The 14,437-nt window shown below is 43.3% G+C and overlaps 1 protein-coding gene across 2 annotated transcripts in view; it reads left to right on the forward strand.

The window, feature by feature from the left end:
* LOC146395592 (uncharacterized) overlaps positions 1-14,437 on the forward strand; it is a 795,612-nt gene that overhangs the window by 37,885 nt on the left and 743,290 nt on the right. The window contains exon 2 of one of the 2 annotated variants that reach the window (XR_014831459.1): positions 2,268-2,352. The exons of the other annotated variant lie outside the window; for it this stretch is intronic. The gene's annotated coding sequence lies outside the window, so the exon portion shown is untranslated. The remainder of the gene's footprint in view (positions 1-2,267; positions 2,353-14,437) is intronic. 2 annotated transcript variants of the gene reach the window in all.

Here is a 14,437-nt window from a genome sequence, read left to right on the forward strand (position 1 = left end):
AGGGTGGGGGGAGATGTCAAGAATGATGCCCAGGTTTTTGGCCTGAGCAACTGGAAGCTAGACTAAATTCAGAGTTTTGTCTGGAACTTCTATCCCAAACATCTTAATTCCCTAAAGTCACTGGAACGGCTCAGCAGCCCTGAACTTTCCAGACAGCTGCTCAGAGTTGTCATCCATCCTTTCCTGCAGAATGTCTGATCCCTTCCTTAAGCACATGCTCTGCTCTTCTCTCACATCTGTTCAAGGGACTCGGTCCCTCTGCCTTTGGTGCAAGGTTTAGCCTGCAGCCCTCATTCCATCCATGACACACAGTCCCTGTGCATCCTTGGCCTTCCTCTTGAGGCTGGTCTGAGCCTGGACACACTGTTTGGGGTACCCTTCTGACCCCAGACTTTTGTTCATACCCAGGGCTCTAAGAGGTTGGCCTGGTTAGTATTTTCGCTCACAAAAGTTTCTTCTGGTTCTGGTCCAGAACAGTTGAGGTCATTCAGTAGCCCTTGGACTCTAGTGGCCCAGGTGGTCTGGCCAAGAGCCACTTTAGGTAACAGTGCCCTGTTTACTCAACTTCTTTCTTGGATTTTTAATATTGTCGTTGACACAGGCTTTGGGCTAGGCTCTATGACAGGTTCAGTGGAAAGGCCATTCCGTTGAGAAGCTGCAGTTGTTGTGAAAGAAGGCTCATTCTCCCTCTTTGTGTGCAGTTACGCCGGAATGGCTATCGGGTGCTACAGGGCTTTGGAAAATGTCTGGACAATCAGTGGCAAAACAGTTGTCTACCGCTGGCCTGTTCTGACCCAGTCTCTCACCCCACACAAGCTTCTCAGCAAGTAACACGAAAGGGCCAGGCATCTCATGTTTCTTCCCCCAGAGACTCAGGAGTCTCTTCCCTCTCCCTCCCCCTCTCTCCCCTCCCCTCCCCCTCTCTCCCCTCCCCTCCCCCTCTCTCCCCTCCCCTCCCCCTCTCTCCCCTCCCCTCCCCCTCTCTCTCCCCTCCCTCCCTCCCCCCTCCCCTCCCCTCCCCTCCCCCTCTCTCCCCTTTGGCCAGCCCTGGTCCCGTGGCCCATTGGCCGAGGTGCATGCTGGGTAGGTGGGCTGTAAGTAACAGCGGAAGTGAAAGGGAAGGTTCGTCAGGTGTGTCCACCAAACGATCAGAAGAGCTGCCGACCTTCCCATGGGGAACTGAGAATAGCAAAAACAGGGTGGTGGTGTTGGGGGGGGGGAATGTTCTACAGAGATTTCAGACAAAGCTGTCCAAACTGAAAACAGCTTCTCGAGGGGGAGTAGAGACGTCTCCGGTGGTCTCCAACACTTCAAGCCGCAGCCCTGCCCTGGTCCTGATTAACCTCTTATTTATACCTCCTGTGAACCCTGCTCGAATTCGAGGACTCGGTGGAAGAGGTTTGGGGCAGGAGCCAAATGCAGGGGACTCTCCACATTACCTTCTAGAAACAAACACCCCGTGACCTGGTGCAGAGCTGAGCCAGCTTGGGCAAACCTGGGGGTGCTGATTCAACACAGCTCATTGTATCCGGCTGAGTTTATCTTTTGTTGCCATGTAATCAAGTTAAAGGGCAAGAGGGTACTTTTTCTGTTTTCTGAAAGGGGATGCAGCAAAACCCATTATGAAGCCTTTACTGTTTTTTTTTTTTTATTATTATTATTTCATAATGAGACCTTTACTCTTGCATGGATTGATGAGACTTGGTGGGATCAGAGGAAGGGAAGTATGACTTCAGTGAGGGGAGTGTGAGCTCTGGTGGCAGATGAGAGGTGACAACCAGGTCTCTAGGAGCCTATCTGGAATGTGAGTGGAGAGAAGCACCTCTGAGCTCCTGTCCAGCAGAAGTGCAGCATTTTTTTATGTGTGCCTGGGGTCTGATTGGTATGAACTCTAGAATCTTGGGAGGTCTTCCACTGGATTCCATGTGTAGGGTCATTTTAGCATTGACTATGGGACAGGCAAAGGCTTTGGATGTATTAGATTTACAAGTTACTGAATATTGTTTAGAACGGACACTACATAATACGAGTGTGCACTGTGTTCATTTGTTCCCACGTAAAAGAAATTATACTACATATGTATTTGCCAATGAGAACTTCTGGAAGGGAACCCAGAGAAATGGAATAGGGGTTGTCCTTAGGAGACTGGGAACTATGGTGTGGGAGGGAGATTTTTAATTTAGTCCACTTTTATTCTACTTGAATTATTGTAACCATCTGGGATGCATTCCTGTTTCAATAAAAAGTATTATTATTTTTTTTTCAAGGAGAATAAAATGAAAACTTTGTAGTCCAAGGCAGCTTTGTGGATCAGATGCTGTGGGCTGAATCCTTGAAGAGGACAAGTCCAAGGTAATATAGTGGATAAAGAACTAGGGGTCAAGATAGAGAGGGGAATCTTTGAGGAGAGCTGTTTTGCCACAAAGGAGCTTGCTAGCCTGGTGACTAAACAATAACGCTCACCTCAAATTGGGTAAGAACTGGAAATAGCAGTTAAAGTTCCCTTGACATGAACCACTGTCAAGCTAAAATAAGAAAGATGAGATTGCACCTGTAACTTGCCCCCTCTGCCACAATATATCATTCTGATCCCCAAATTGCCTTGACCAGAAAGACAATTGCCTCGACCAGAAAGACAAGCGGTCCTTACTGTCTCATACTACTAGGCTCTACCCCAGCATGTGAAAGCCTATAATGTGGTTACTATAACTGTTTCAGGCAGTCAGGAAACTGGCCCAGTCATCTGGGCCTCAAATATGGATATGGAAGTCATGTAAGATTTGTGAGGGGTCCAAGACAAATGAAACCCCATACCTGCCACTCCAAGGAAGCCACCATCTTTCAGAGACAACACATGAACTATGAACTCTAACAAAGGCTCCACTGTGGAAAGTCTACCAGAGGGATAGATCCAGGGTTATAGGATTTCAGAAAAGAGAAGGATTACATTAGTCAGGAGGCAGTCTGGACATTTAAGAAGGACTTTGCTGCTTACGATTTTGGGAGCAGGAAGGGAGGATATTCCATGCCAGAGAATGGCTTAAGTAAAGAGGGTGAGGTGTGTTTGGGGAGCAGATAAGTAAGTTTGGTTGCAATGCAGGGAGTTTGAAAGGTAGTGGAGGGAGGTTGAAAAGGTTGGGGAGGGTCAGGAGTTCCATTCTGGATTAGTACCAAGGACCAGTTTAATTGTTTGGAGCATAGGAGTGCTAGGACTTGAGTCCTTCAGGAAGATGAATCTGGCAGCAGAGTGGAGGTGAAGGACCTGGGCCTGGGAGATGGATTTGTAGGCTCTGGGATTAGTCCTCCAGCTGAGAGCTAATGAGAGTCAAGGAGGAAGAAAGATGAGGTGGAGACATTCATGACAGATTTTGCAAAAGGTACAGAAGAAAAGTGATGATTGATTGGGTGTTAGGAGTGAAGGAGCAGCTGGAGTTTTGAGGCTGGTTGGCAAACAGGAAAGGGATAGAATAAGTGGATTCTTATTTATTTATTTATTTATTTATTATTATTATTATTTTTATTTTATTTTCCCACTGTACAGCAAGGGGATCAAGTTATCCTTACATGTATACATTACATTTACATTTTTTCCCCTTTGTTCTTTTGCAACATGAGTATCTAGACAAAGTTCTCAATGCTACTCAGCAGGATCTCCTTGTAAATCTATTCTAAATTGTATCTGATAAGCCCAAGCTCCCGATCCCTCCCACTCCCTCCCCCTCCCATCAGGCAACCACAAGTCTCTTCTCCAAGTCCATGATTTTCTTTTCTGAGGAGATGTTCATTTGTGCTGGATATTAGATTCCAGTTATAAGTGATATCATATGGTATTTGTCTTTGTCTTTCTGGCTCATTTCACTCAGGATGAGATTCTCTAGTTCCATCCATGTTCCTGCAAATGGCATTATGTCAGTCTTTTTTATGGCTGAGTAGTATTCCATTGTGTATATATACCACTTCTTCCCTAATCCAATCATCTGTTGATGGACATTTGGGTTGTTTCCACGTCCTGGCTATTGTGAATAGTGCTGCAATGAACATGCGGGTGCACGTGTCTCTTTTAAGTAGAGTTTTGTCTGGATATATGCCCAAGAGTGGGATTGTGGGGTCATATGGAAGTTCTATGTATAGATTTCTAAGGTATCTCCAAACTGTTCTCCATAGTGGCTGTACCAGTTTCCATTCCCACCAACAATGCAGGAGGGTTCCCTTTTCTCCACAGCCCCTCTAGCACTTGTTATTTGTGGATTTATTAATGATGGCCATCCTGACTGGTGTGAGGTGGTATCTCATGGTAGTTTTGATTTGCATTTCTCTTATAATCAGCGATGTTGAACATTTTTTCATGTGTTTGCTGGCCATCTGTATATCTTCCTTGGAGAAATGTCTATTCAGGTCTTTTGCCCATTTTTCCATTGGTTGATTGGCTTTTTTGCTGTTGGGTTGTATAAGTTGTTTATATATTCTAGAGATTAAGCCCTTGTCGGTTGCATCATTTGAAACTATTTTCTCCCATTCTGTAAGTTGTCTTTTTGTTTTCTTTTTGGTTTCCTTTGCTGTGTGGATTCTTATTCTAATGCTAAGGAAGAGGATTAGTCAGCCCAGGGTATTTTGGGGGGTCCTTGTGCTCAGTGTCAGAAGTTTGAGACTGGAGCTGGGGAGAGAAGCTGGAGATTTTGAGGGGATAGTGGACTCTGTAGTGGGAATTGTTGAATCATAGACATTTAATAATTTTGCAATTAGAGATTTTTGAAAGAGGAAAAAGACCCCACTCCCACCCCTGCCAGCCATCAATACAAGCCAAAGGGTGAGGAAAATGAGATGAGAAAGGCCATTGGTTATGGCAGCTATATGGTCACTGGTGACTTTAAGAGAAGTGTTATTAGATTTAAAACATAGTTTGCAAATTGCAGGGCCATAGGCTGAATCCAGAAGAGATATTTTATTTCATCCTCAGTGTTTAAAAAAGTCAAATTAATTGCTAATATTTAGAAATTATTAGATTTCACATAAAAATTCCGAATTCCAAACCCTCATTCCTCTGGGGTTGGATGTTGGCTGGATGCCTTGTGTCTGGCGTGTAGTAGGGGGAGTACAAGAGGTGGGGAGTTCTTCCCTCCAAGTTGCCTCAGCTGCACCCAGTGTCATTCTTGCATTTCTGCTGTTAGTGTGTTTGCACTTGGTTAGGACATGTGGAAGTGATGAAGAAATAGAGGTCATTTACTCTTTCAAGTAGACTCCTCCTTCAACAGTTTGGAGATGATGTGCAGAAGAGAAAAGAATGGTTGGTTAATCAGGGTAGTGGGAAGGAGAAAATGGGTGTGTTAGGGTCATGGAGACTCAGAGGGAGAGGATTGAAGGAATGAATAGGAGACCGAAGAGATGGAAGAGGAAGTGATTGATAAAACTGAAATTATGTGTGCGAACCGAGGAAGAAGCAAGTTGGGAAAGGAAAGGAACCTCTCTACTTTTGAAATAGGAGAAAGAACAGACAGAAATAGCAAATGGGGGCAACTTTGTGGGGAGAGAAGGGCGTGCAGGAGAAGAGCTTGGATTGATGTTATATGTGGGTGTAGTAATAAAATGGGGCTGATGTGAGGGCTGGACTGGCATGTGTCAGGAGCAGATCTGGGGAGCAGGGCAATAGTTTGGCAGCCTTCAAGTGGTTAGTCCTCAAATACTTGTCCAGTAGTCATTTTTTCGTTGGCAGGGAGAAGCTGATATTCTCTTTAAAAAATTGCATGCCTGTGTTTATATTTAAAAATTAGGGTTTATTACATACCCAAATGCAGCATGATGTTTATCCTTATTTGAGATCGTTTCTCATCTTACGTATTTTCTGTAGTGATAGGTACTCCTTTTTAATATAGGAAAAACTACATGAACAGTAGTAAAACGTTGTTCAAAATGTATTTAAAAGGTTCTCTTTTTTTAACTTACGTAGTAGCAACATATATCCGATTTTTCTTTAGCTCTCTCTCTTTTTTTTTCTCTGAGATTTTTTTTTCCTGAACCCAACAGCTTCACAGAAGTCTTAAGTCAGTGCTTCAAATTGAGATAATAATGTGAATCGCTTATTACCGGTAAAGACTACAATCTGCATCCTGCAGTTTCGGCATTTCATTGGTCCCTTGGTGCTGACTTCAGCTGTTCTATAACCTGATCTTAAGCTCTGTGACTCTGTGGGCAAACCGTCTAACTTGCTAAAGCACAGCAGAGAGAAAAGGCAGACCCATGCAGGATGCTTTGATATACATGTGGGTGGGAGCCAAGAGTGGGCTTATGTCTGGCCAGTTAGGTGAAGAGTTTCATGTGGAAAGCTGAGTTTACTGACAGCATGTTCCTGACTTATTCTTGTGTTGGTTTACTGTACCTTCCTGATAAATTGGTTTTCAGGAGTAGGTGCTTGGCTGGCCCAATCCTTCTTGCGGATTTGGGTAGGAGTTAGGCTGCAATGTGGAATCATTTTGCTGCTGGCATTGTAGAAGATGTGAAAATAGATCTATTCAGTCTCCACCAAGATTTAGCGAGGGACTTGCAGATTTGTGGCAGAGGGACAAAAGGAGAGATCAGAATGATTTTCTCAGAAGGCCATTAGGGGTTGCAGTGATGGATCCTGCTTATGTCAGGCAAGTGGGGTCAGGATTGAGTGTAGACTGATGGTGGCTTGGAGGGAATGAGGAAGGAGAGGAAGTAAAGGAATCTGTACTTGGATTTCTGAATTCTGCTCATTTTAGGGAAATATTTAATGAAGTATCTTTATAAAGTTGCTTTTTAAAATATCACCCTATAAAATTATAATTATGAATGCATTTCTATGATGTGTGAATTGCTCAAAGGACTGACTGTCACTGTGAGCTTCATGGAATTAAGAACACTTTCTGTTTCCAAAGAGTCTTTGGTCTGATACAAACATCTCCATTGCAGTACATTTGTGGCAGCCTTCAAAATAATAGATTTCTGTTGTGATGGAGCATGATACATCTCTTTAACTTTCATTTTAGTTATTCTGTCAATTGTAACTGAATTTCATTGTCACTCATATGTGCTGAGGACTGGCAGCCTATGTGGGTAAAGTTAAGTGGCATGAAAATGATTTGGTTGGCTTTCATGGAGGGATAAACACTAGCAGCATTATGACTGTGATTGTCCCTCAATCTCCCAGAGTCTTAGTTCCCTGATTTTAAACTGTGGTTGGGTGAGAGGTGGGGTGGGGTGAGCCAGGTAGTCTCTAAAACACTTTCCCCTTTCAAATGTTGGAAAACCTAACAGTGAGCTAGGATGGTATTTAGGATTGAGTTTGAATGTGTTGAAAAGTAAACTGAGGCGTAGTAAAATATCTAGGAGTTTATTTGAACAAACATGGACTCTAATCAGGCAGAGACAAACCAGAGGTAGGTAGTTAGGAGCTAGAGGCAAGACTTTTACAGAGAAGACCCAGAAGCAAAGCAAGGAAATTGTTTGATTGGCTGTAGCTTAAACTGTTGACTCATTTGGGAAAGACTAGTCGGCTCGTTGTGATTGGTTGTCCTTAGGTTTTGACTTCTTAACCTTGAGGCATTTATAGGGTTAGATTTTGATTTGCTTATGTAGGTGCCAAGCCTTAGAGCTGCATTAGAACGTTTCAGTCACGGCCTCCTTGTCTAATTAATTTAGCAAATGTAATGAGAATAAGAAGGCAGCAGTGCAGACTTCTCAGATTGGAGTTTGTACTTGCTTAGTTTTGTTAGGAGAGCTCAGCCATTGTAGCATTACCTCAGAAACTCTTCTGAATTCCAAGAAGACAATTTTTGTCAATTATATGTTTAAAGCTCCTTATAGGTAGATACATTTTTTTAGGCTAAATGGTAGAGCTGTTAAGAGAACACAGGGAGGGCTTTTATAATCAGTGCATATGATATATTTATTCTTATTTTATAGGATTTAGGGCATAGTGTTACTGCTTTAAACAATTTGACCTTATGGTTTTTGCTTCCTTGTTTTCCTGTTTGTTTTGGCATCCAGGACCCAAGAACAGGATTTGCCTTTCCTAAAATGATCATCCTCTCTGGCCCTGCCAGAAACTGAAATTTTGCAGGGAAATTCTTAAGGAAAGTTATGGGTCCCCATTGTCGTGGTATTATCTGTTTTCCCTGTCTCTTTGGAGTAGTCAGTCTCTAAGCACTGCCCTTCTACTATTGATCACTGTTAACTGTGGGGCATCGTGGGGAACTCTGGGAGAAAGAAAACTTCCCTGACTCCATCTCCCCCTTCCAAAATCAGCATATTAATTTTCTCCACAGAAAGGGTCTCATCTGGTGCAATTCCATCAGGTACATACTTAATTTCTTGATCGGATGTTTGCATTCTAGTTTGGTAGCCAAGTTTTTTTTCTGTCTGCTTCCACCTTGGCAACTCTGCATGGAAACATGGATGCAGTTACTAAAGGTAAAAAGGAATAGCTGGTGAACTCTGATTTCCTGGTATTTAGTTACCAGGTCTTCTAAATTCTCACTTATGTGGGCACATCAAAACATATTTTTTTCATACTATTATTATTCTTTCTATTTTATTTCTTGGTTGATCTTGCTACTAAGAGATTTTTTTTGGTTGTTGTTTATTGTCTGTTGTTTTCAAGCTCATCAGTATCTGCTCTTATTTTAGATGGCTAGTTGGCTGGTTTGGGTTTGTTACGATTTGCTTTGTTCTGGTGTTAGGCAATGGCAGTAGCTGATGAGAACTAGGAGGTAATGATGAGCTATTTATTAGATGTTTCTCTGGACAGGGCATTGTGTCATGCATTCTACATACATCATCTCTAATCTTCCATGCCAGGTTGATTATTTTACCAATTTTGCCATGAGGAGTGGAGGTTTGGAAAGATCACATGCCTTGTTCAGTCACCCAGCTACTAACGGCTGACCAGCTGACTTTTCAATCCTGCGAGCTATAAAAATATAAAATCCACTATATTATGTTCTCACTCCACAGGGAATCCAGAGTTTCTATTCGAGTCGATGGATTTGACTTTTCTCTCTTGTCTCCAGCTTTTCCCTGCCCTTCCCATCTCACTCATGTGCTCCTTGAACAGAATGTCCTCTCCATTCCCTCTGTCAGAACATACCCCTCCAAATTAAACCCCTGTTAAACACACAACTTCTCATCAAAGCTCTTCCTAACTAAACCTTACCTGACTTTGATGCACCTTTCCCCTTGCAGGCGTTCTGGTTATTGCAAATCTCCAGACAAGGCCTGAAAGCATGATTTCATCATTAAAGATAGTACAGTTAATAAACTCTTATTAACTTCTAAAAACAGAGTTATGGTTTTTAGTGATTTATACCCAATTCTCAAAGGTGTACAGGGCAGCTTAAAATAGCATATTTAATATTGTGCTAGATACTTTATGTACATTAATCCTTTTCCTCCATAAAAAAATCATCATGAGATAAGGATTTTTTTTTTCAAGTTCATATAATAAGAAAGGAGCAGGTTGAATTCATGCTTCCGTTCTCCGATTCCTAAGCTCTTTCTATTATACTTATCAACCTCTCTAAGTTGTTTTTGATATTAATTACCAGATATCTCTGTTATATTAGTGTGTGGAGATTAGTATTAAATTTTTTGAGTTTTTCTGGTAGAAAAGGAAAGCAGAAAGAAAAAAAAAAACATGCCTATGTATAGATAGCTGTAAGGAGAGAGAAGAGAAAAGCCTGTGTTAATAAAATATGTGTGTTCTTACCCATTTAAACTTAAAATTAAAATGGTAAATTTGATAAGGATTCTTTTTTTTTTTTACTAAATTAAAAAGACTAATTAAATGAAAAGTATTTAAAGTCACTATAATTCAATTCCATAGTGTTTTTAAATGTTTAAAAATAGATTATTTAATGCACTGAATCATATTCTACCCCACCTCTGCCCCCTTCATGGACAGGTCTTAAATGCCAATTTGAGGATGATCTCAGCCATTTTTAGAAAAACATATTGATCACAAGGCCCTAAGTATGTGCATACAGCACAGTAATTTCATCTTTCTATTCCATTTGTAATGTCATCAATTTTGTTTCCACCTCTGGAGTATAAGCTCCCTGTGAGGACAGACCCCCTCCTCCAGTTTTCTCCTATCTTTTCAGGGAACTGGTCAGGGTCAGGGCCCATTATATGCACACTATTTAGTGGCGCTCAATCAGAAGTGCTTTGAGGCCCTGAGAGGAGACGCCCATGAGTAAACAGGAGAGAAAATGAAGACAACATTGATGGCTGGCAGGCGAGACTGATTGTGCAAGATGGAAACCCGCCCTGCAGCCTCACCATCTGCTCACAGGACTTCTTATTCAGGCTTCGGCAACCTCAGATGTGGAGATTACAGCACTTAATGTCATTGCCCCTCCTTTCTACCATGGATGGGGACACTTGATGGGGTCATAAGGCATCAGTGATTGGCCGTGACTCCAGGTTGCAGTGGATATTCAGGCAGATTATTATTATTATTTTTTAAACAACCAGAAGGGCTGTCTCCTGAGATCTGACCAAGACTGGAACTTGGAGGAGATTCAGCTGGCTTTGGTTCAAACCAGATAAACTAAAACAATGCCAGCAGTCAAGGAAGGAGTCTAGAACCCCCCAAGAAATGCTCCTTTACTTTCAGCCTGAAGTCTGTAGAGTCTCACTGTGTGCCTGCTAGCAGCCTAAGAGTCCTTCTACACTCCCCCACTGCACAAAACCACGAATGAAGGTCTTTTATAGGGTCAGATAACAGTTGAAAAATTTTTAATAATAACACTAAGTGATACTGCAGCTCTGTCAACTTGTCTTAGCTATGTGTATCACAATAGAGAAGATCCTTAGGTTGTAGAAAATTAGCTAACCTCCTTGGAGAACTTAGTGCTGCCATTTCCTGAGTGTTGACCATGACCAGAATATGAGGCCCATCTAATTGTCTGGACTCAGTTGGGTGGAAAAGATAATGTCTCTAAGAGGGAAATAAAATGGGGTGGAGAACTGGCAAAGATGTTGTCCATGTTTATTAGCACTTTGGAAGCAGGTGGTCTGCTAAGGTTAGTGGCACCCCTCCATGGCCCTTTGGACCTGGTACCCAATCCCTTGTGCCTCTTGTATTCCTCCTTTGGGTTGGGGCATGAGAGTTAGTTTGGAGCATAATAGCCAGCTAACTCCGTGGCTTCTCTGTCTCTGTATCCCTGTTTCTGTCTCTATCTTTTTCTCTCTCACACACACTGGTATTTGTATGCGGGAGGGCAAGATGGAACATCGAATGTGGTTTAACTTTTAGAAGTTTAAATGAGAGGCTCTTTGTTAGTGAAAAGCAAACAAAACAAACTGGCCATGGGGTCAGCATGCTCTGGAATGCAGAATTGTTTGTCCCCAGTCAAACAGCCGCCTGATGTTGGGTTTACATAATGTTTCAGCAAAACCGAAACAATGAGGACGTTTACCATTAACTCAAGGCTTAAGCCGTAAAATCAGAATGGGGGGAGATGAGGGTCACTAACTCTGATCCTTAAGGACTTCAACAAACAGCTCTGCCCAGGGCAAAACAGCTCCTCAGCCCAAGTCATCCAAGTTTATTAAACGCCTAGTATTTTGCCAAAAACTCTTTGGCTAGGAAGATGAAGGACCCCCGCCCCTTCACAGGGCAAGCCTTTCAGGACCATGCTGAGACCTAGTGGCAGACAGAGAAACAAACCATGGGGAGGTGGCTCTGTTTAAGTGATTTTCATTTTAGACAAGATTCCCTGCATGAGAACAGCAGAAGGGAGAGCCCAAATTCACCTACACATCAGCAAAGGGGCTCAGAGGAGATAGCATTTGAGTGGGTACTGGCAGGAGGAGTAGAAGTTTCCAGGACCACAAACAAGAGTATGATCCAGGGTGCATGCTGGAGAGAGGGATAAGTAAATGGAGGTGTGAGGAGCACGGATATGCCAGAGACTACTAAAAACAATTTAGTGTTGTCAAATGTGAGGTGAGGAGTGGCAGGAGAGGGGATGGGGCAGGTGGGTGTCAGATCAGGAAAGGGCTTGTACATAAGTGAGGCTGGAGGCTGGGTGCTGATGTTTATCCTGTGTGGGGAGGGAGGCCAGTGAAATATCTTGAGCTGAGGTGATGGCCACATTTACTTCTTAGAAAGATGAGTGCACTGGCCTTGAGGAGGATGCGTGGGAGAGGGTGACTGGAGGGACGAAGAGGATTTGTGGTGAAAGAGGAGGGCACGTTCGCAGTGGCTGCTCTGATGGACATACTGAGAAGTCGGCTGATGCAGGACGAATGTCGGAGACGTGCACAGGCAGCTGTGGGACTCATGAGGGGGACAGTGGGACAGCAGAAGTGAGGTGTACGGTCAGCTCTAGCTCCAAGCCAAGGCCAGGGCTTGGGAATGACTCTGAGCAGCTCCAGTGCTTCACCTGGCTTCTGAGAGTGGTGGCTTCACTACTGGTCAGGGGTATCAGGGACAGGACAGCCATGTGGTGTCAGCTCTGAGGGGTGCCTCTGATGTCGTGCTGCTCTGCCAGTGTCTGCAGCCCAGCAGTGGGTCTCAGAAGCGGTGAGCACCTTCACACACAAAGCCCGTCCTAGAGGAGCATACACTCCAGGTGAAGCGATCAGCAGAAGTAACAAAATACATAGAAAGCTAGAGGTGAAATACTCTGAGAAGAAAAAAAATCAGGTGAGGTGTGTGGTTTGCAATTTTACATAGGATGAATAAAGACTTGGGGAGGGGGGGCACCCATTTGGATATGTAGGAGAAAAGCCTTCCGAGAAAAGGGAAGAGTCAGGGCCAACCTGTTGAGCTGGGTGTGTTGTTAGCTCTTTGGGAAGCAGCAAGGAGACCAGCATGGCTGCAGCGGGGTATGTGAGGGTGCTGTGGAGTGAGGGAGGGTGTGTAGGCCTGGGGAGCCTCTGTCCTCCACTCCGAGTGAGACGGAAAGTCCAGTTTAGTCTCCCCGCTGCCCTGTGCTGTGCACCTTTCTCCTCTCCAGCCCCTTCTGATTAAGATCACAGCTTGCTGTGTGCATTTTATAGACATCTGGCCAGACACATGCAAAAGCCAAGGCCATTGAAATAAGAGGTGGGAGGACTGTTCTGTTTTAAAAGGGCCTAAAGAACCACAGTAATCAAACACAATGCTTTAATTCTCAGGATAAGGAGGGAGATTGGAATGTGGACTAATATTAGATGTTATTAATTGTTCTTCATTTGCTTAGGTGTGGTCATCCTATTAAGGTTATGTAGGAGAATGTCTTCAGTCTGAGACGACATGTGCTGAAATATTTAGGGATACAGTGTCCTGATACCAGCAACTTACTTTGAATTGGTTCAGAGTACTCTACACTCTCATGCTTGCATACACACACACACACACACACACACACACACACACGATCAAATGGATACGTTACGTACACAGATAATGCCAAAATATGAACAGCCATACCATTGTGACGGTGGGCATGTAGACACTGGTTTCAATAGTACATCAACTTTCATTTCAGAAAATTTTCATATTAAAAAGTTCGGGAAAAATCCTTTCTGCCATGGTCCATTTCTTTTGGCTCTGCCTTTGGTTGCTGTTAGTTATTCTCATGAGATTCTGCACGCCCTGCTGGGTACTTGTTTACTTTGGGTCAGAAATGTTTGCCTCTGGAGACTTAAAGGCTACACAGAGCATAGGGATTCAGCCTGGGGTGGGGTGGGGGGTCAGAGGAGTGGCATCCAAACATCTTTGAGCTGGCAGGCCCCAGTGGAACGGGCCATGAGTCGAAGGATAGTAGATGCCTTATAGTTTTAAGAGACACTTATAGGGCACTAGGACGGTAAAGAAGAAATGCAGACTTGGAGAGGCTATGTCCTCTCTGAAATTAGTGTGCTTTTCCCTGATGTTTAGGTTCTAAGTTATTCCACTCTTTACCTGCTGTGTGACTTGACAAAAGGGTGATGTGATTTAGAAACTCATCAGTCATTCAGAAAGTCTATTTCCAGTCTGGTGGTTACCAGGCTCTCTCAGGGGATTGGGCTCTGGTGTATTAAATCTCAAATCCAATCCAGGGGCCAGTATGTCTGTGAATATTAGAAAGCTCAACTCCCTTTTTGCATGGGTCACATCAATTCCATATGGTATTTTCCACGTGAAAGCAAGAAAGAGCACATCCGGAAAGCTGGGCTTCCACCTTTGGGTCTCCTGGATGAAATGTCAGTATGTAGTTAGGACGTGAGTGTGTATACACACAACCTATGCCAGCCGCACAGACAGAAAAGGAAATAACCTTTTATTATTATTAAAAATTACTTAGAGCTCAGAGGAAAGACAAATATAGGTGGTAGTATATAAAGGACTCGCTAAAGAAAAAGTTGTTTGCAGCCTTTTGTTTGATTTTTATTTTAGTTATTTATTAAATTATTTTTATTTTTTGGCCACACCCATGGCATGTGGAGGTTC

The sequence above is a fragment of the Sus scrofa genome, chromosome 16 (assembly GCF_054392235.1).
Source record: "Sus scrofa isolate SSC_HxYL_T2T_F1_AM1 chromosome 16, Sscrofa_HxYL_maternal_Yorkshire_Landrace_v2.0, whole genome shotgun sequence".
Lineage (NCBI taxonomy): Eukaryota > Metazoa > Chordata > Mammalia > Artiodactyla > Suidae > Sus > Sus scrofa.